At 43.3% G+C, this 21,859-nt stretch overlaps 1 protein-coding gene across 3 annotated transcripts in view; it reads right to left on the bottom strand.

Annotated features, from left to right (window-relative positions):
- Nucleotides 1-21,859, bottom strand: part of NCK2 (NCK adaptor protein 2) — an 83,824-nt gene that overhangs the window by 54,924 nt on the left and 7,041 nt on the right. The window contains exon 1 of one of the 3 annotated variants that reach the window (XM_048493895.1): nucleotides 20,691-20,712. The exons of the other annotated variants lie outside the window; for them this stretch is intronic. The gene's annotated coding sequence lies outside the window, so the exon portion shown is untranslated. Of the gene's footprint in view, nucleotides 1-20,690; nucleotides 20,713-21,859 lie in introns of those variants that run through there. 3 annotated transcript variants of the gene reach the window in all.

The raw sequence follows: 21,859 nt of genomic DNA, 5'->3' as shown, positions 1-21,859 counted from the left end.
CTGTTGGGTTTTCAAAGCAACAGTTGTTCAGAGATGGTGTGCCATTGCCTGTCATGACCCTGGTGTTCCTTGGAGGTCTCTCTTCCAAATATTTGCCAAGGTCGACCCTGCTTAACTTCAGAGATCAGGACAGCCTGGGCCATCCAATACAAGACTCATTCGAACTAGAAACATAGTTTTTCAGTGTCTGATAATTGAGGGTATTTTACTACCAGTGCTTATTTTTGGGAAAATTTTTATGAAAACACTGGGTTTTATATTCTGCTGTTCAGTAGTAGAATGAGGTAATCCAAAAGACTCAAATCTGGCTGCAGACATACAGGTAACTACATCATAGGACTTGATTATTTTTCTTTGGATCTAGAAGCCAGTGCAAACATTCAGGAGCCAGACTTAACAGGGCAACAAATAAAATATTGTAATCCATCATGTGAAACACCGCAGGCAGCTCTCTAAAAAGAGGTCATGTACATTTACTGGAAAAAATGTAATATAGACTTATCCTGTATAACAAGCTCAATACCTCTCATTTACCTTGGGGATTTTGGACTGCATAGAAAATACTCAGAAATATTCATTATTATTCCTCATATCTTCCTAACATTTCTGCCAGGATGGCACCACAAACAGAACAGACAAGTTGAACTGAAGAAACTTGGGCATGTATCATAGACATAGTTTGTGGTTGCCCTTGGATCAGTCTCAGCCTTACTAATTCTCATAAGGTTACTGCAAGGACACAATGGGGATGCAGAAAGCCCTCTAAACCAGCCCGAGCTGAAGGATGGGTGATTGATATGTATATTAGTTTGACTGCTTGCATTGTGGGATGTTGAGGCTCCCTCCCACCTCAGAGTCTGTATCTCTGCTTCACGATGGGCAGAAACAGGAGATGGTTGTAACGGAAGACTTGGATCCCTGGCAGTTACCAGGCAACCTTGTAGCCTCCCACCAAAACCAGAGCAGCCTGGGAAAGAGGTGGAGAACAAGACATAAGTACAAGAGATGGAGGGATGCTGGTTGGAGATGACCTAGAGCAGTGGTGGCGAACCTTTGGCACTCCAGATGTTATGGACTACAATTCCCACCAGCCCCTGCCAGCATGGCCAATTGGCCATTCTGGCAGGGGCTGATGGGAATTGTAGTCCATAACATCTGGAGTGCCAAAGGTTCGCCACCACGGACCTAGAGGTTTTGCTGCAACACTTGGAAGCATCTGGAGAAGTTTCTCCAGCTGAGAGGTGGAGTCAGGTTGTACCAAGGCAGTAGTGGAGGGGCTTTGCTTGCTTAGCAGGGCTTGGGCTATGACATGCTTTCCTTTTGCCTGCTCCTGCTTCTCTGGCTGTGACCCTCTCTATGCCTCTGACAGCAGCAGGGGACTCCAGCCCTGAAGCTCCAGTTGCCAGGACATTGAAGTCACCATTGCAACATGGCACCTGGGTCTGTCAAGGACAGCTTGATCAGAAATACTGTGATTCTCACACTACTGTGAAATGGAATAATAACAAGTAAACCCACATATCTGAAGTCACCATTGCAACATGGCACCTGGGTCTGTCAAGGACAGCTTGATCAGAAATACTGTGATTCTCACACTACTGTGAAATGGAATAATAACAAGTAAACCCACCTTGGTTCTCTGCCACATAAAAGAATCCGGTCAGTAAATAAATTCATAAAGATAAGCCACGTTATTTTTGTATTTGAATCTTTTGACTTAACCATTTACCCCTGATCACCAAACAGACAGAATCCTTTTGCTTATGTTCTTCTCCTGTTAACCTCCACTACCATTACCCTCCCAAAATATCTGAATACATTCTGAAACATGGGATACTGTCAGCTACAGTAACACATTAAACACAAACAAGTGAAAAGTCAATCAATATGTCCTAGATGAAGGGACATATTGACACCTTCTGCCCAGCAGCCTCATGCTTTGCTGATGAACAGTAAACACTGTTATGAAACTTAAAGCTACATGTTCCTTTCTCAACAAAGCATTTTAGCAATTGTGAAGTAACAAACACTATATGTTTGAAGGTGGGGGGAACCTACTCAAACCAGGACAATCTCAAACAAAAGAAAAAGAGAAAGTGTATTCTCAAGACTCAGCAATTTTCAAAGCAGCATACTTCATGATTGTTCCCCATCACCTTGACTACCAAAAATTGTTCAGATGTTGAATGTTATTCAGTGTCATCTATGTTACTCAATGTAAACTCCTTGGACATCAAGCACTGCACAGGACATCTGAGATGTCGCTTACCTATAAGGAGGACTATAAAGTCCTTTCCCCACTTTTTAATCATAGATGGTTGGTTTGAAGCAGAGATTAATCATGACCACCCAAAGATGCAGCTTGAATGTGCATTAGTGCAGCAAGCGTAAAAACAACTGATAATAGGGGCTCATCAAGAGAATAGTTAAGCAAGTTTAATTGTACTGGTCCACTATGCTTACACAGATGACACAATCTACTACGCACTGTACCTTAACCAACTAAAAGTTAAAAAATCAAGATTCAAAAAGCAATATGGACTAATGCAAGTTTACAACTGATCTCCTTTTTAAAAGCAAAACTATATTATACGCCGAATCTTCTGCCGAATCTTCTCCTTTTTAAAGCAAGACTGTATTATATGCTGTGTTCTCCATTTACTAAATTTGTGACACAGACTGATGACAAAACATTACAAATCACTGAACAATATTCTGTTTTAGATTTGCAATGACATCTGTCTTGCTTTCAAACTAATGGCATCTTTAAAGCTCCCAGAATACAATATTTGAGCTCAACCCAATCATGTCATTTCTGTTTTAAAACAGAGTCCTGCAGGATTAAATGCGGAAATCATATTAAACATTACATCATTTTATGATCAGTTTCAATTCCGACAACAGAACACAAATAGTGAGAAACTTCCCAGTCTCACGTCAATAAGAAAGGAACAGAATGCATTTTGGAAACTAATGAATTTGTACATAAAAAAGAAATACACAAGTAAGAGTGCCATACAACAGACTATTTGTTAACAACAATATATTTTGCTACTATTATACCCTGTCCAGGATAAAGGTGACAGCAGATTTGTGAGTTCATCCCCCATTGCCTGGACCATCTTTGTTCTGGAATGTTCCACTTGGGTCCTAGTGCCTAGGAGACAGCACTACGTAGGCAGCAGGATCCAAGGGGAGCATTCTAGAACAACGATGGTCCAGGAAATGGCAGATGAATTCACAAATTTCCTGTCACCTTGATCCTGAACACGGGATGGAAGACGACATACCAAATTGTAACATTTTTGACTGATATTTGTCCAATAAACTAAGCGGACTATTGATAGGATTGTAAGGAAACTTATATGTCATCAGTTTCACCACATATAAAAATTATTTTGACACCTCCAACAAATATTTAACTGGTCCCATCGCATATGACCTCCCTGTTCATGTGCATTAGGCCAAGTTAGTCGGGGATTGTAAAGTAGCAATAGAACCGTGATGGCGAACCTTTTCGAGACCGAGTGCCCAAATTGCGACCCAAAACCCACTTATTTATCGCAAAGTGCCAACACGGCAATTTAACCTGAATACTGAGGTTTTAGTTTAGAAAAACAGTTGACTCCGAGGCGTGCGTTACTCGGGAGTAAGCTTGGTAGTAGTCGGTGGCTTTGCTTTGAAGCAACCGTGCAACTCTTCCAACAAGTGAATCACAACCCTAGGAGGGTTTACTCAGAAGCAAGCCCCATTGCCAGCAACTGAGCTTACTCCCAGGTAAAGGATTGTGCTTTAGTTCTTCGCATGAAAATCAGTGGGGTTTAGCAGCACTTAACAGGGTTACCTACACTGCCTCCCCAAAACTATGTCTTAGGTTTAATGCTAATAATCGAGCCCAGTGGCCCAGGCCAGCCTAGATATGTGGGCAGGGACGACTACTCTGTTTGCGCATGCCCACAGAGAGGGCTCTGAGTGCCACCTCTGGCACCCGTGCCATAAGTTCGCCACCACTGCAACAGAAGATGTTAAACTGTTATCTATTTAGTATTTAGAAAACATATATGTGGCCTCTCCAGAGACTTGTTTGAGTATATTATTTATGAATATAAGATGCAGGGAACATTGCAAGCCACTTTTCTTTAGTGGGCCCAGTCCTCCAGAATGGAATAGAGTGGATAAGGAGGGCTATCTTTACTCATTAAGTTTAGGAAGGCATGTGAGGCAGTCTTATTCCAGGGAGCATTTTGAGGAAGGTAAACTATCTCAGCAGTTTTGACTGTGCTTGTTCTGATATCTTGCATTTAACTAACCGTGCGTTATTTAAATGCTGGGCTTTTAAATCTGAAATTTGTGTACTTTAATCTTACTGATTTGGAATAACAAAATTACCTTCCTATTGGCCTAGATGCTGCACTGCCAACTGCCCTAACTAAAAAATAAATAAAAATAAAAATAAACACCTTAATCAATATATCTCATGAGGAAATTTTCCGCAGGCATATGATATACAGACTGAATTCAAGCTAGTTATGGTTAAAACCAACATTTATAGATTCTACAGGAAGCTGATTTTTATTCCCTATTCTATTTCTTGACAATTTTCATTCTCTGAGTTTTGAAAAGAGCACTGAAATACAGGGACATACTTCGCTTCCATTAAATGACAACACATTCAGAGAAAGATTTAGCTTCATTTTCAGGCAGATTTTAGTGTTAAAGAAAATGTGTGTGGGAGAAGAAGAGATGACAGAAGGTTATTCACTGATAATCAAAAAGAACACCTTAAGCCACTTAATATCCAATTTGAGCAACTCAAACTTGAGTACCAAACATTAACTCCTTAATTTGAACTGAGGCACAATTTTTAACAATTCCACTTTGAAGCCCCAGCTGATATGCTGCTTATCATCTATGTGAAATATAGCTCCTAGCAGTTTTAGACTCAGTAGTTACATCTCTGAAGGGATATCTTTGTTAACTGGGATTTGGGGAACCATACTTGAAAGCATTCATATATCCCCAGAGGTCATCTATGCAATAATCAGTAATCTAGTCAAGCGTCTTTCTCATATGGCTATGGCTATGCTCGCTCACCTTCTGACCTCCGACCTATCCCGAAGAACGATGGTGGTTGGGATCAGGGATACCCTGCTTCGTCTTTGGTGTTGATCAACGCCAGGCCCACACACAAGACCAAGGTGCTCCAGGATTCTTCTTGGAGCCCAGCAGGTGGGATCTGGCTGGTGTCACCTAAACCTGGGTGCGCTGGCAGAGACCGCCGCCAGTGCGAGGTCGCGCCACCAGGTTTCGCGTGCCTCCACCAACCGCTGCAACACAGGGCCGGGGGGGTGGGGTGGCTTTGCTCACCCGTGAATCTATCCCCTTTAGGGCAGTCCCCGTCCCGGAGATCGCCGGCATGGAATGCATCGGCCTCGAAGTGGCTGGCCGCTGAGAGGCTGGCCGTCCTCCTGGTGTACCGGGTCGCCTAGCCGCCATCGGGAGACGCGTCTTCGTCGCTGCTGCTGGAGGTGGTGCCAGACTGGGCTATGCGGTTCCTCAGGCTTATAGTCTTGGGGGACTTCAACGCCCATGCCTATTACCCCGCCTCATGCACTCCATGCTGCGGAGCTGGTATCATCCATGGCTACACTAGGCCTTCCCTTAATAAAACCCGGCCCCACTCATGAGGTACCGGGCATACGCTGGATTTGGACCTCGGGTCGGGAGTAAACTTGGTCGTATCCTCTGTTCACAGAGTGCCATGTAGTCCGGCCCATTATGCCCCTGAAGGTTCGGGTGGACACGCCACAACACCTTCGTCTGGGCGACGGGCCAATTTATGCCCGCCCGCGGAGACTTATGGATCCACTTGGCTTCCTGAATGCTCTGCGGGACCCTGAACCCGGGCCGGCACACTCGATGAGCAGGTGGAGGACTGGAGTTCCCGGCTCTCCGATGCCATCGGGGTTGTTGCCCCCTGGGGTCCTCTACGCCTCTCGGCTCGGGCGCGGTTCCTGGTACACTGGGGAGTTGCGCAATATGAAACGGGTGCTTAGACGCCTAGAGCGAAAAGAGGAAATCTCGCGGGACGAGGCTGCGCCGCTGAATACCTGAGTAGGACGTGCTATGAAAGTTTATGAGGTGGCGACGGGCGAGGCGTAAGAGGGCTTTCTTCTCCTCCTCTCGCGCATCCGCCAGCTCCCCCCCCCCCAGCACAATTATTTCAGATAATTCGGGTTCTAACCTCCCTATCGGAGAGGTCCTCAAATTCACAATTGAGCATTAGCTGTGAGGCTTTTATGAGCTTTTTTGCGGATAAGGGGTCGCGTCGCTCCGCCAGGATCTTCCCCCCACGCTGGCTACAATCAGTGAACTGGAGGCTCCCTTGCCGCCTTCAGGCCCTTGTTTGACCCAGTTTTCCTTGCTCTGGAAGCCGCTGTTGACAGGACCTTAGCTGCTGTTAGACTAACTACTCGTCCTCTGGATCCTGGTGTCTATCCTGGCTTGTAAAAACTTGCAGGGTGGAGCTACGCACTTCATCTGGCTGAGTATCATCAATGGCTCCCTCGAAAGCAAGGAGTCTTTCCTGATAAGTTGAAGGAGGCAGTGGTCCGCTTCCACTCTTTAAAGACTCACCGTTAGATCCAAGGGATCTGGCCAATTATCGCTTCCGCTTTCGAATCTTTCGCCCTGGGGAAGGGGTAATTGAGAGAGTGGTGTTGGAGCAGCTTCAAGGTTTTCTGGATGACGCATCGGTCTTCGACCCCTTCCAGTCCGGCTTCCGTGCTAAGTATGGGTCGGAGACTGTTCTCGCCGCCGCCACAGATACACTCCGTGATTCAGCTTGACCGAAAGCGGATCAGGCGCTGCTGGTATTGTTAGATCTTACCTAGCGCTTGATGTGGTCGACCACGACCTTTTGACCCACTGCCTGGTCAGCCTCCGGGGTGCAAGGGCACTGTCCTTCAGTGGATTGCCTCGTTCCTTCGGGGTCGAAGTCAGCAAGTGAGGTATGGGACCAGGCCTCCCGGAAGTGCCCGGGCTTGATTATGGCACTTGTACCCCAGGGGCCTCTACTATCCCCGCTGCTATTTAATATCTACATGCGACCCTTTGCTCGACTGGTAATGAGTTTTGGGCTGACCTGCTATCAAAACGCTGATGACATTCAGCTCATTCTGTGGATGGAGGGGGGAGCGGTCGCCGCTCCTGCGGCGCTCCAGCACTGGTTGGAGGCGGTTGCTGGCTGGTTGCGGCAGCGAAGGTTAGAACGGAATCCATCGAAGACGGAGATCCTCTGGCTTGGTCATGCGAGGGGGGGGACAGGATTTTCCAGCCACCGGTGTGGGAGGGGGGCCACATTACGCCGACCCCCTCCGTGCGGTTATAGTTCGGGGTCCACCTGGATTTGTCTCTTTCACCGGAGACCCAGGTGGCTCCATACAACCCGGGCTGCCTTTTTTCAATTCTCCAGGGCCCGGCGGCTAGGTCTTCTTTCCTCTCCCAAGCGGACCTAGCCAATGTGATCCATGCAACGGTCACCTCCAGATTAGACTATTGTAACTCGCTCTACGCGGGTCTTCCCTTGCGTTTGATCCGGAGACTAAAACTGGTCCAGCATGCATGCAGCGGCGCGCTTACTCACAGGCAGCGCCATCTACGATCACATTCAGCCTATATTGCGCCAGCTGCACTGGCTCCCAGTAGAGTTCCGGATCATCTTCAAGGTGCTGGTGTTGACCTTTAAGGCCTTACGCGGCCTGGGACCCTCGTATCTTCGAGACCGCATCACCCCATATGTCCCTGCACGGCCTCTCCGCTCGGTGGAGGCTAATCTTCTAGTGGTCCCTGGCCCCTCTATGATGCGGCTGGCCTCCACGCGGGCCAGGGCCTTTACGGCTCTGGCCCCGGCCTGGTGGAACACCCTTCCTCCGGCTGTTCGGGCCCTGCAGGACCTCAATGAGTTCCGCAGGGCCTGTAAAACGGAGTTGTTCCGCCGGGCCTTTGGAGAGACCAGCCGCTGAAATGGTGCCCCCCCCCCCAATTGGCCTTTCATCTTGGCCATTATCAAATGTGACTCATCACCCTCCTCCCCCTTTTTTGGGGAGAATTTTAAAAATGGGGTTAGTCGGACGCCTCTATTATTACTTTTACTGCTATTGTTATCGCTGTTTTAAAGATTTTATAATTTGTCTATTTATATTTTTTGTTGTACACCGCCCAGAGCCCTCCGGGGATGGGGCGGTATAGAAGCTGTAACAATAAATAAATAAAAAAATAAAATAAAATATTTCACTTAACCACATCAGCAGAAATGACAATAATCAGGGTGCTTTAAATTTGTGGAAGAGAGACTCGAACCCAGGCTCAGCAACTCCATGTGGTATCTTGTTTAAAGCAACGCTCCCCAACTTTTCCATATCGAGGACCCTCTGAGTTATAAGCACATGAAAGGAAACCTTGGGACAGTCATGCAACAGGAGGAGCATGTCCACACTTATGCTCTCATCAGTATCAAGGATAGGATTATAGACAGCAGACCAACAAAACAAGCCAAAAGAAACCCAAGGATCAACCTTGTTCTTCCATTCTGCCTCAGCACATAGCAAAGAAAAGCAGAAGATACAAAAGCATTGCTCTCTGTGCATGTTCTATGCAGCAAATTGTTCAAAACACAACTAAAGGAGCAGCAGTGGCGTAGGAGGTTAAGAGCTTGTGTATCTAATCTGGAGGAACCATGTTTGATTCCCAGCTCTGCCGCTTTAGCTGTGGAGGCTTATCTGGGGAATTCAGATTAGCCTGTACACTCCCACACACGCCAGCTGGGTGACCTTGGGCTAGTCACAGCTTCTCGGAGTTCTCTCAGCCCCACCCACCCCACAGGGTGTTTGTTGTGAGGGGGGAAGGGCAAGGAGATTGTTAACCCCTTTGAGTCCCCTGCAGGAGAGAAAGGGGGGATATAAATCCAAACTCTTCTTCTTCTAAAAACTTATGACAGCATCGAGGAGTCTAACAACCCAACAGGCCAGGCTTTGTGACACTCTTAGGATCCCAATACATGGGCTGAACACCATTGCTTCAAAGAATTAAGACGTTAAACTTGCAATCCCATATCACAACCATCTGGAAAGGCTCTCTCTGAAAAAAATCATTAAACTTGACACAAGCTATACCATTTTATACTTCATAGGGAAAACCAAACTTATCTATAGGATGAGAAGCTTCCAGGGTACAGATGGCGGAATCTTTAAACATTGGTTTTAAGAAGCCAGAAGTCTGACACAGATCTTTGTACTACAGTGATGGTAGGGGCACCATTACCCACGTAAATGCTGCATAAAAACTGTCTACCATTTTGGATCACGATGGATGCCCAAGCCTTCCACAGGAAGTTGCAAGATTCTAGTTCCTGCCTCCCTGAGAAAGGGTTGGGAAATCACCAATCCAAGATGCCCACAGTTGTCTCCAGGAGAATGCCTCTTTCCTTAACAGATGGCTTTTTAAAAGACTGCACATGAGAGTGTGAGAGAATGACAGTCAGTACAAATATAATTGGGACCAAGCCAACAAGGATATAAAAAAAACCCTACAAATAATATCATGTAAGAGAAACAGGCAAAGGGGTAAAAAAAATTTTTCTTAAATTCTCAGCATTAGATAAAAGGGAGGGGAAGACATAATGGTAACAGAACATATATTAATCCAATTTTTAGCTGCTGCCCCTCTGGAACAATGCATGATATGACAAGAGAAAAGGATGGAATTGGCAAAAATCAGCATTCTGATACCCCGTCCCCCTCCCCGCCAAACCCTTGTAAGAGTGCAATTCTGGATGCAACTTTTGAGTATTGTATTATCACACCATCTCCAACTGCCACAGAGAAAGAGTAAACACTTTACAAAGTTTTGTCTACTATCTTAACAGATATAATTATAAAAGCTCTGTTTTACCAACATACAATGATAGGAATGAGAATTTGTTATGTTCATTATCATGCTACACAAAACTCAGTTTTGAAAACAGGCAACATATACTAGGAAAAAAGGTTGCTTGAAAAAGCTTGATGAATTTTAGTGTGAGATCTTACGGCTTTGATTACAGCGACAATTAGCTATCTTAATGCTTCGTTTAAAAATCTTTTAAATACACATTTCTGGAATAAGTTGGGGTTTATTTTCTGATATGATTTGTGAATGATATACATGCGAGGCATTTTATTTTTTTATATGTCTCTATACCTTCTGATTTCTTCTTCTTGCATTTGTTGTAGTAGATGACAATAACAAATTCTGTGGTATTTTGTTTGCGATCTAGGTATCTGTTTTGTGCAAAGATTACAAGAACTCTTTGTATTACTAATTCCTTTTCAACAACACACTATAACATGCATCTATTCAGTCTCACAACAGCATACCTGCTTCCAAGCCAGAAATACCACAGTGTCTCCTCTGTCTTTGATAACTTCTAACAAAACATAACATATCAGCATGAGTCTACTGCTTCAACTCTTCTTCAGTGCTGGTGACTAATGGGGTGGGGGAAGACAAACTTTGCAAAAAAAATGACATCATATACCTTGTTCAACAACCAAAGCAAGGCCTTCAGTTTAACCATTCAGTTTTCTTTGTCAGACTTAAACGCTGACTTAATGAACTGAGATTTATGAACATAATCTCAACAGATAGGAGAAGGGCTCAAACCTGAAACCTATATTTCAAAAGTGAACCCTGTACCCGAGAGAGAGACAGCAGACAAGAAAGCATGAATAAGTGTGGTAACGAGGTACCTGCCTCAAAATTTGGTACATATGATGGTTAACTAGACAGAGCTTATCAAAACCAAATTTAGTATGCAGTTACAACAATTCCTGCATTTGAAATTCAAATTCCTGTTTGACTTCCACATCTACTGAGAAAGGCATCCCGAAATAAAATTGTGTATAAAAGTCCTCAAGTACACTAAGGTTTACTAGTTTTAGTAGAAATTATTAGAGAAGAATGGAGACAATGATACAGGTCTGCTGCTTTTGACAGCAACTATACAGGCTGCTTAGTACTGGCTTAAACCTTAAGAAAACACATTTGTACTTTCTCTTCTTTGCAATATGACAAAAACATAGGAAAAAGAAACCCTGGGATGAAGTAGTTTATGCTGTACTAACAGGTACCTGACTAGTGCAAAAGATATACTAATGCATGGACTGAGTCCCATTAATCCATTCTGCAAGCAGCAGAGGCCTGGCAGAAGTCCAGAGAACTGCCCTGCTACTAACAGAAAGGATTCACAGGATCCAACTCAACGCAAGCACAAAACCATCATTATTCATTTTATTGCCAAGGAAAGCTATGTCAGGTATGCACCAAGAAGGCCAAAAAGCAACTTTTGACCACCACACAGACTAAAGCAGTTAATGTAGGGCTTTTTAAAAGTGAACTAGACACATGAATTATAGTTAACAGAGATCATTTTTTTAATTGTGTAATGAGTGGGGGGAAAAGAAAGGGAGGGAAAGATAAAGATGTACAGACCAGATAAATGAAAAGCATTAAAATCATTATAAACCATCCACAGTATATGTAGAATGGGAACATACTATAGAAGGGAACCCAAAATAAACAATGAACCACCAAAGCTCAGGTCAACAACAGCGTCCATCATGCTAGCATAATTTTAACAACGCGAAATCAACAAACCAATATAAACCAACAGCATGTTGACTTCAGCATATATCTATACATAACACATGTAACCACCACAAGAAAGATGCTGTAGGTGTAAACCAAAGGTTTTTTAATTAAATGAAACACTTCAGGGGGAAAAAGTATATTTGGTCCACCAAAGTAAATAGCAAGACAGAGTTTTTAAAAGTATATTTAAAAGAGTTAATCTGTCTTGTAGATTTCAAATGCAAGAGGAGTGCGGGGGGGGGGGGGGGGGTCAGTTCTCCTGAGAGACAGCTGTCTTAGCACAAGCCTACCAACTCAGAAATCCCTTTTATCCTCACAGTAATTTATGCTTCTATTTCAAAGACTGCCATGGGTTCATGCTGAAGTAAAATAATCCTTTATAAAGTCAGCATTCTCTGTATGACAAAATTAAATAAGTGGCAACCATACTCCATTCTATTAGAAGATAGGCCTTTAAAATGGAAATACTTTCCACAATAAGGACACTCATCATGAACCACGCACATCTGAAAGTATCTAAATTGCAGGCAATAGGGAGTCCTAAAAAGGTCTATTTCCATATAGTTCTTCAAGTTTGACACTTGAGCGCTACCACTACTCAAATTAGCAAAGCAGATGAAGAACACAATGCCAGAAGTTATTAAAAAGCTCCATGAATTACTAACTTCATTCTCAGTCCCTACATGCAGGCCAATTGACCCTCAAAACTGAACATTTCACATAAACCAAGGGACAGGGTACACGTCATAGCAAAAATACATCTTTATGACAAACATCACTTCCATGGCCAAACATATGGAATAACATCGGTAGGTAGGGGACTATAGGGAACACTGCTAGAAACAGATAGGGTGTTCCTATTGGCACCTTTCGCTCTCTGAAATTAGAAGGGCCAAAGAAAACCCCACACAGCCTATGTGGGCTTTGATAAAGAAACCCCTATAAAAACACACAGCTAAGAAGAACAAGGCTACAGTTTCCACCAGCATACCTGTCCCTTCTGACCAAGTGATTTGCACCCTCTCTAAGATGAAGAGCAGGAACCTTCCTTTAACACCAGCAGCATGTAACACTTAGTTAAAACATTTATTAGATGCCTTTCTGCCTTGTGGGATTCTGTAAATAAAGCTGTAAATAAAAACAACTTTTAAAAATACATAAAAGACCATAACTGAAAATCACAGTTAGGACTGCCAATAAATGAAAAAACTAAATTAGACAAAGTTCTAATTTCTCCAAGTTCTAAATAAACTGCCTTCAAAAAATCCCCTGAAGATTGAATGTGAGAGGCCGAGATGAATCTTTCCAAGGAGGTTCCATAACTGTGAGGGCTACCACCAAACAAAGAGTTTTCTGGTGTACCCAGATGAACCTCTTTGGTTGATGGTACAGTCAGGAGAGTTTCTCCCTGAGATCTTAATTCCTGGGCAGGAACACATGGGAAAACGTGGGTCAATCACATATACTGGTCACAAGCCACACTGGGCTTTACAGGACGAACACGTTTGAGCTCAAGAGTAGATAAGAAGTTAGTGTAATTGCTATAGTATTGAGGTCACATGGTCCTGATAGATGGTCCCAAGTCGCTATCCCAGACATCACAACCTGGTTCCCCTTGGTATCAGTACTGCGGGAGCTCAGGAGGATATTATGGCCAATAGTACAGAAGGCCAAGAAATTCAGCATGACTAGAAAGGTCACATTTCCCATCTAGTTGTTGATACGGGTTATTAGGCACAGTACAGTGAGATAGAAGGAACAAAGTTTAGTTCTTTGAGTACCACTACAGGCAAAGAATATTATTTTGTTGATTCTTCTGCTACCAAAGAACAATTACAAATACACACATTCTCTCTTTGCTACTTGTATTTACAGAATGACTGGATGTTCTTAACAGCTATTTACCTGTGATAATGTAAGTAGAGTTAGTGCACACATAGGACTAACATAGGACTGTGAACACTGTTCCTTTACTGTGGTTGTTTTTAACGTATGAACACGTCAGAAAAGGAGCATATATATTTTACCTTTTCTAAAGCAATGTTCAACATACTACCATATAATGGTTTTCTGCTTCTGGTTGTCACTTTTCTCTTAGGAAAGCGATTTTACAAGTTCCACTTATTGTAGCCCCTCAATTTGAACCCATGATGCTTTCTGAGGGTTCACTGACCTGCGGGGACACAATGCTGGGGCCACAGAAGACTGCTGAGAGGTAAGGATGTAAGAAATTTGCTGTACACACATTGCAGCTGCATGTGATCCAAGCCAACGTTCTTCAATTATATCTAACAGCAATGAGCAGCCCTCCCACTCAAATCAAATGATTCACAGGAGGGAGGCAATCCCAAAGCAAGGGTATATTTTTCCAGCAAATCTGGGGCAACCCACAGCTTTGCACAAAATACTGAAAGTTAAATAAAAACTGAAGGTTAAAAACAGCCAAACATGAACACATCCTGCTGATGCCATCTCCTCCCAAACCCACCCTCAGTCAACACCTTGGGTTGCCTAGCAACAAAAGCATTAAAAAGGGTCAGGACCAGTTCCGAAGAAAAAGAACAATGGGTAGACTGGGGAAGGTGGAGGAAACCAGGTGTTTAGGTATGAGAGCAAAAGCAGGAGTGAAGAAAAAGGAAAGAGAGCCAACAGGAGGGACAGAATTTTCCTTCCCTTATGTGTGTCTGCAAGTCCCCCAGGTATGCCATTACACTCTTGGAAGTAAGGTTTTATCCTCCACTTAGTCAAAAGAAAAACATTCAAATGCCCAGGTACGCTGTAATGATAATCATCCTGGAAGGTGGCGGCTGTTTTCTTTAGATGTTTACGCTGAGGCATCTGCTGAATGCGTTTTGGACTGTAGCTAATGATAGATCACTACATTTCCACACCAGAAGCATAAAGAAATATGGCTGCTGGTACATTATGCTCATTTCTGTTAGCGGCACATGAAAATGCATTAATTCACAAAAGGCCATGTTGTAATTTGGTTATTTCACACACCAATGATCAATCTCAACTGAATACGTTCTGAAGGTCTAAACAGGATGATAAAAATGAGATAAACCAACGGATATTAAAGTCCTTCTTTCATAAGCACGTTTATTCAACTACTGACGCTTGATGAAATGGCTGGGGATCAAGTAAGATTGCTAGGAGAACCAAAGACATAAAAACCCACACTACTTGATGTAAAGAGTGACTGATCTGCCCTGGTTACCTAAACATACATATTTCATGGCACTAAAGAGGGACAGTCTTATAATCTATCACGTTTTTAATTTCCACTTGTACAAAAGGGACCAACAATCTTTTTGTCTGGGCCGCAAAATGATTATTTATGCATTTGGATGCATTGAGCATACATTCCCTTTGGATTGGATTCTCAGTTATGCACACTTTTCCCCTTTCCAAAACTCACTGAGTTCTCAAAATAGAGAATCTCCACTGTTTCCAAAACCAGATAAAGTGCAACTCCTCCCCCTCCCCCTCCCACTTTGCCGAGAAAGCAAAGGGAATCAGCATGCATTTCACTTTGTTTCAATTTTCTCACTCCTCCCTCTCTTTCTCTACCCATCCAAAAGCAGTTCCTGGGTCTACTGCTTGAGAAATAGGCCCTTGAAATTAACATGAAATGTATAGTCTAGCAAAGTAACACTAGACCACAGATGCCCACCGCCGCCCCGGCCACAACCAAGTTCCCAAAAGGAAGGTTGCATGAAAAGACCAAGGAAGTGGCAGTGAACAAAATGGAAGATGGGCTCACTTGGGGATGCTTTGCAGCTGGATGATTCCTGTTTAAACAAATAACTATGGGCAAACCTCACTGCATGGCAAACAGCTGTGCAGGAAGCAGGAAGTACACAAAAGCCCCCATAGCATCTAACACAGCGATTCCCAACCAGGGTTCCTTGGTACCCTGGAGTGCCGTGAGCATGTCCCAGGGGTACCGTGGCAATGCTACACCCCCTCACTTTTGCAGTGTCTCCTGCCGGCACCAGCAAGGATATGGAGCTGGCCCAGGGGGCAGGGCCTGCCACAAGGTCAGCAGCCACTTCCCACCCACCCCCACGCCCCGTGCTTCCCTTCACCCTGGGAGGGGAAGGTGGGGTGGGGGTGGCAAGCAGGGGAACTGGAGGGGAAGGGGGTAAGCAAGAGTACCGTGAGATATGAAGAGTGAGGTCAAGGGTACCATGACATCGAAAAGGTTGGGAAACACTGATCTAACATAATGCGGACATTCGAAGGCAGCTGCCCCCAAAGCATAGCACAGCCAGGCATGAAACACAGTCAACATTAATAATTCCAGGTTCGGAACTACAGCCTAACTCTGTTTTCCTTGTGAGATGGACACTGAGGAAGAGCCCTGTTTCTGCTTCCTCTTTCCATCCATTTTTGCAGCTGCTGCACCCATAAGAACATAAGAACAAGCCAGCTGGATCAGACCAAAGTCCATCTAGTCCAGCTCTCTGCTAGTCGCAGTGGCCCACCAGGTGCCTTTGGGAGCTCACATGTAGGATGTGAACGCAATGGCCTTCTACGGCTGTTGCTCCCAATCACCTGGTCTGTTAAGGCATTTGCAATCTCAGATCAAGGAGGATCAAGATTGGTAGCCATAAATCGACTTCTCCTCCATAAATCTGTCCAAGCCCCTTTTAAAGCTATCCAGGTTAGTAGCCATCACCACCTCCAGTGGCAGCATATTCCAAACACCAATCACACATTGCGTGAAGAAGTGTTTCCTTTTATTAGTTCTAATTCTTCCCCCTAGCATTTTCAATGGATGCCCCCTGGTTCTAGTATTGTGAGAAAGAGAGAAAAATTTCTCTCTGTCAACATTTTCTACCCCATGCATAATTTTGTAGACTTCAATCATATCCCCCCTCAGCCGCCTCCTCTCCAAACTAAAGAGTCCCAGACGCTGCAGCCTCTCCTCATAGGGAAGGTGCTCCAGTCCCTCAATCATCCTTGTTGCCCTTCTCTGCACTTTTTCTATCTCCTCAATATCCTTTTTGAGATGCGGCGACCAGAACTGGACACAGTACTCCAAGTGCGGTCGCACCACTGCTTTATATAAGGGCATGACAATTTTTGCAGTTTTATTATCAATTCCTTTTCTAATGATCCCCAGCATAGAGTTTGCCTTTTTTTACAGCTGCCATGCATTGAGTTGACATTCCCATGGAACTATCAACCCACCTCCTACTAGTACTGGGAAGAGGTCTCAATTCAGACTCACCATGACAAGTAGATGTAGGACTAGGGCTCATCTGAGGGTATGTGCTCACATGCAGACTTAGGCCTCTTCAGAGTAGGCTGTGTGTGAAAAATATCACCAGTTGGGAGAAGATGGTATATGTGTCTTTCCTACACAATCAGCATCTTCCATCTTGACTGGGTGCCAAACTGCAGCAATGAAGGGATTCTTAATTTTTTGTCATACCGAGCAATCTTCTCATTTTTCTATCTGATACCTCAGTCTCCTAAAAAAAACTTCACGTGCCATTATTGCTTCAATCCCCATTAGCCAAGGAAATACCCAACAGAAGACCAGTGAGCTTTACAACTTTATGCAGTTATATATCACTTCCCTTGTTCTGTTCGAAAGAGGACAGGATCATATGCCACCTTTGCCCAAAGCTTCTCCACTTTTGCCCAAAGCTTCTAGATCCAAGCATGAATATACATCCACCATAGGACTGTGAGATTCAGGAGAAAACCTTTCTGCAGATCTTGTACAGCCTGCTCCTGAGAGGATAGCCTTAGAGTAACACACTGGTAGAAACAGGCTGCCCACAGTATTAGAGGATCTATTTATCCAGGAATAGTTTTTTTGTTTGCAAACTGAAAGTCCAGGTGACACTCCTGTATAAAAATAAAGGCAGTTCCTAAAATAAGTTCACTTTGGGAAATCAAACAGTGGTTTTGTCAGGGTCAGCTGGGAGACAGTCCAAATACACCAACTTAACTTGTTCGAAATGAAACCAGATGCGAGCAGCTTAGTTGAAGCCAAATGATACAGTAATGGCATATGAGAGATGCCGAGGGGGGTGGGGGGGGGAAGGTAGTTGTAGACAGGCATGAGGTCGAATCAGATACAACAGGAGCAGAGGCAGAAGGTAGTCACAGGCAAGCTAGGTCTGATGCAGCAGATTTATAAAGCAGACAGAGCCAAGCTAGAGCCTTTCATAATCAATTTTAGGAGGAGGAGGGGAGTTTCGATTTACATTGTGCATTTCTCTCCTGTAAGGAGTCTCAAAGGGACTTAGAAACTCCTTTCTCTTCCTCTCTCCACAACAGACACCTTGTGAGGTAGGTGGGGCCGAGAGAGTTCTGAACAATCTGTGACTAGCCCAAGGTCACCCAGTAAGCTTCATGTGGGGAAGGGAAACAAATCCAGTTCACCAGATAAGAGTCCGCTGCTTATGTGGAAGAGTGGGTAAATCAAACCCGGGTCTCCAGATTATAGTCTACCTGTTCTTAACTACTACACCACGCTGGCTCTCAGATTGAGGAGTTAAGTCAAAGAAAGGCTGTAGAGAACTCCAATTTTTTTCCTGACTGGTTTCCCCAGTCACATGCTTCTTCTCGGATGGCCTTCAAGTTCCTTGAATGGCCACCTGAGGCTTAGGATGGTCATCCTGTGGTACTGCAGGGATTACGCAACTGTGCCTTGCTCCAAGGTGACTAGATCAAGACTCCCAGCATCTTTCAGGGGCAGGATGAGTGAATTTTGCAACTTAAAACACGTTGTATTCTTGAATTTCCCGTTGAAACAATTTGTACTTTCCTTCTTTACTGGAATTAATACCAATCAGCAGCCTTCCCAGCTTAATTCTTATGTCCCACAAATGGCCTTTCACACCACTTTATTTTCATATTTTCAAATCCAAATTACTGACTGTGATAACAAAAGCATTTTGTTGTACTTTAAAACCTGGCACACCCATAGCCTGAAATCAATTTCCGATTCGGCTACTGTTTTTAACAACCACAGCTGACTTGGCTACTCAATAAGCCAATCAAGGAGTCCAACTCATTTTCCTTCAAGCTGTTCAATACAGTTGTGCCATTGCACTATTACATAAATCTCAATGTCTTCCACACAGGTATTTATGAAAATCCACAGATGGCAAAATATGGAAAGATGTTCCTATACATCAACATCTGTGCACAACGCACACTGCCAGGATGTCATTATCTTTTAACATAAGGCAGAGAGCAGACAGAGCAGGCATTACATTAACAGGAAGATGAACTAGTGGATCACTAACTGAGATTATTGTAAAGGGTGGGAAATAAATTGAAACAATAATAGTAACAACAACAACAACAACAACAACCTATTCTAAAAACTTGTACACAAGCTCTGACTGAATAAATATACTCTATCTCATGTCTTGAAACGCATGCTACGCTTTAATGTTAGAGCCTTATCTCTACATATCTGCTGGCAACCACCCTGATAATCAGGCTTGGAATGTATGTGAGTGCATTCCTCCCCTTTAGACCAAAACATAAAAGTAATGTGTAATAAAAACGTATTAAATATTTTGTATATTATTTTTTCTACCTGAAAATGATTAATATAGCACTGTAATTTAATGTAGTGCCATCCTACTTGATTTCCATACAGCAGTGATGGCAAACCTTTTCGAGACCGAGTGCCCAAATTGCAACCCAAAAGCCACTTATTTATCACAAAGTGCCAACACAACAATCTGAATACTAAGATTTCAGTTTAGAAAAGTGTTACTCAGGAGTAAGCTTGGTGAAGCAACCATGCAACACTTCAAATGGGTGAATTACGAACCTAGGAGGGTTTACTCAGAAGCAAGCCCCATTGCCAGAAACCGAGCTTACTCCCAGGTAAACGATCGCACTCAGGCCAGCCTAGATATATGTGTGTGTGTGGGGTGGGGGTTGATTTGCCGCCCCTCCACATGACGGACTCTATGCACGCGTGCCCACAGAAAGGGCTCTGAATGCCACCTCTGGCACCTGTGCCATAGGTTCGCCACGGCTGCCATACAGGCTCTTTTAATCCACTTTGGTTTTTTAAGGGAACTGAACCATTTAAGGGAACTGAAGGTTTCATTCATACACCTAGAGGATAAAGACCAAAAGACAAAGCAAAGAAACAAACAAAAACCCTGATCAGAACAGATTTCAGAAAACCCAGATTATAGCTTCATTAACTGTAGAACAGAATTTTATCCTTAAGCTACAGTGTCCAATAAAAATTTTTTGTTGCCCTTTAGAAACGAAAGTGAGTTGAAGTGTCCTTATGAAAGGGACCTCAGTCAACAGCTGAATTGTAAAATTAATTTCTGAAACAAAGCTTCAGAATTTGACTGTGGTCAAAGAAACCAACACAACTAAAGCACACAATTGGAAAGCACAACACAATTAGAGCATATCAGATATTACTAAACGTATATTTGAAATATCTATACTGGTATCCAAGCATCATAAAATCAACTTGAACAACAGTAATCACCTTTAACCCGACTTGCCATGCAACTGAAGTATTATTTAAAGTACAGAAACCATTCTGAAAATAGAATGACTTTCTTTAAAGAAGAGAGTGCATGGACCTTCTGGCAGCAGAAAAGTAGAATTTCAATTTACCTCAAACTTGGGTACTTCCTGAAACAGTTTTATGCCCTTGTGATCTCACCTCACTGATGGATCTTATATACATTTGTCAACAGTACAAGCATAAATATGATGGCATGTGTGTAGAAAAAGAAAAAATTAACTGATGTAATTTTTTTTAAAATGCATCTACCTTATTTGCTAAATGACAAATTCATTGTGCTTGCTGAACTACACAAAACACTGGCTTGGATCCATTGGAGCTCTTCCCTTGATGGAGAAAGAGACAATATAGCATACACTAACCTTACACTGTTTAAATGTAACAAAAATGTTTTTGCAGGCACTGAAAACTATCGATACATTAATTTTAGCACACCCAAAGCACTTTGAGCAATAAATACCTCATGGATGTAGTTAACCATTCATCTATTTCAACAGAATGTAATTCTTACTGGAATACCTCAGTTTTACTGTAACTTTCGGTAACGACTTTTGCATTTCTTGTAAATTCCATATCAGATTGCTGATTATAATACACCTCCTATCAGGGGAGAGAAAAAATTGTATTTGGTTTTTATTGTTCCTGACCAGCCATATTTGATTTTAATCCACTTCATCTTATCAATAGTTGTAGTTTCACCTCCACCCCTACTTACCAAACAAAACATCTACATAGTGTTTTGCACAATTCCTGGGTAAATCTCCTGGAAAACATTAATTGCAACTCTGAAACTGCCAAGCTTGCCTAATATTGTACTGGCAAGAGCATCCACTCATTACTGCTAATGTTATGAACAGACGATTGTTTACAAATTTTTTCTGCAGAAAAATACAGCATTGGAAAATGTTCTATACCACATCCCTCTTTCCTCTAAAACAACTGCTTATATTGCCCTTTCAAAGTTATATTTACCCACTTCTTACAAGCCAACACAAGAGACTGATGCAGAAGCAACATTCCTGACACATTAACCATAGTTTACCCATTGAGACACAGGTGTGGGATTCACTTCTCTCCCCACAATCTTTTTAATATTGTCGTTAACAGTCCAAGAAAAACCATCCTCTTTTCATTTTGCGATAACTATTCCCTTAGTAAATTTAGGAAGCAGATATTTTGAACAACATTAGTTAGTAGGCATCACATATTTATTTCAACCACTCTCCAAATGTAGCGAGAGTAGGTGGCAGAGAACAAAATGTGTTGTCACACTCAGCTGTCACTAAAACGCCAACTGCTCCAGCTTCTCGTTCTCGATCATTTTCTCAAGCGCTCACCAGAAAGGAGAAAATCCCTTTTCTCCAGTGCTCACCAGAAAGGAAAATTCCTCACGTTAACTTGCTGTATAACACCACCAAAAGTTAACTTGAAATGTTCAGGGATTGCAGGCCCACCTCAGCTTTTCGGAGGAAGGTGGAACACATGTGTATAAAATGCTGAGGGTGGGGGAGGCAGGAACAGTTCATGTTCCTCCTCCTCCTCCCATGACTGCAGCACCTCACCCATGGTGGTGTCAGCCGGGCCTGCTTGCCCACAAAGAGACCACAGAGGCAGGTAATGGATGATCTA

The sequence above is a fragment of the Sphaerodactylus townsendi genome, linkage group LG04 (assembly GCF_021028975.2).
Source record: "Sphaerodactylus townsendi isolate TG3544 linkage group LG04, MPM_Stown_v2.3, whole genome shotgun sequence".
In the NCBI taxonomy this organism is placed as follows: Eukaryota; Metazoa; Chordata; class Lepidosauria; order Squamata; family Sphaerodactylidae; genus Sphaerodactylus; species Sphaerodactylus townsendi.
The sequence above is the reverse complement of the archived record's forward strand: the minus strand, read 5'-3'. Positions and strand labels throughout refer to the sequence as shown.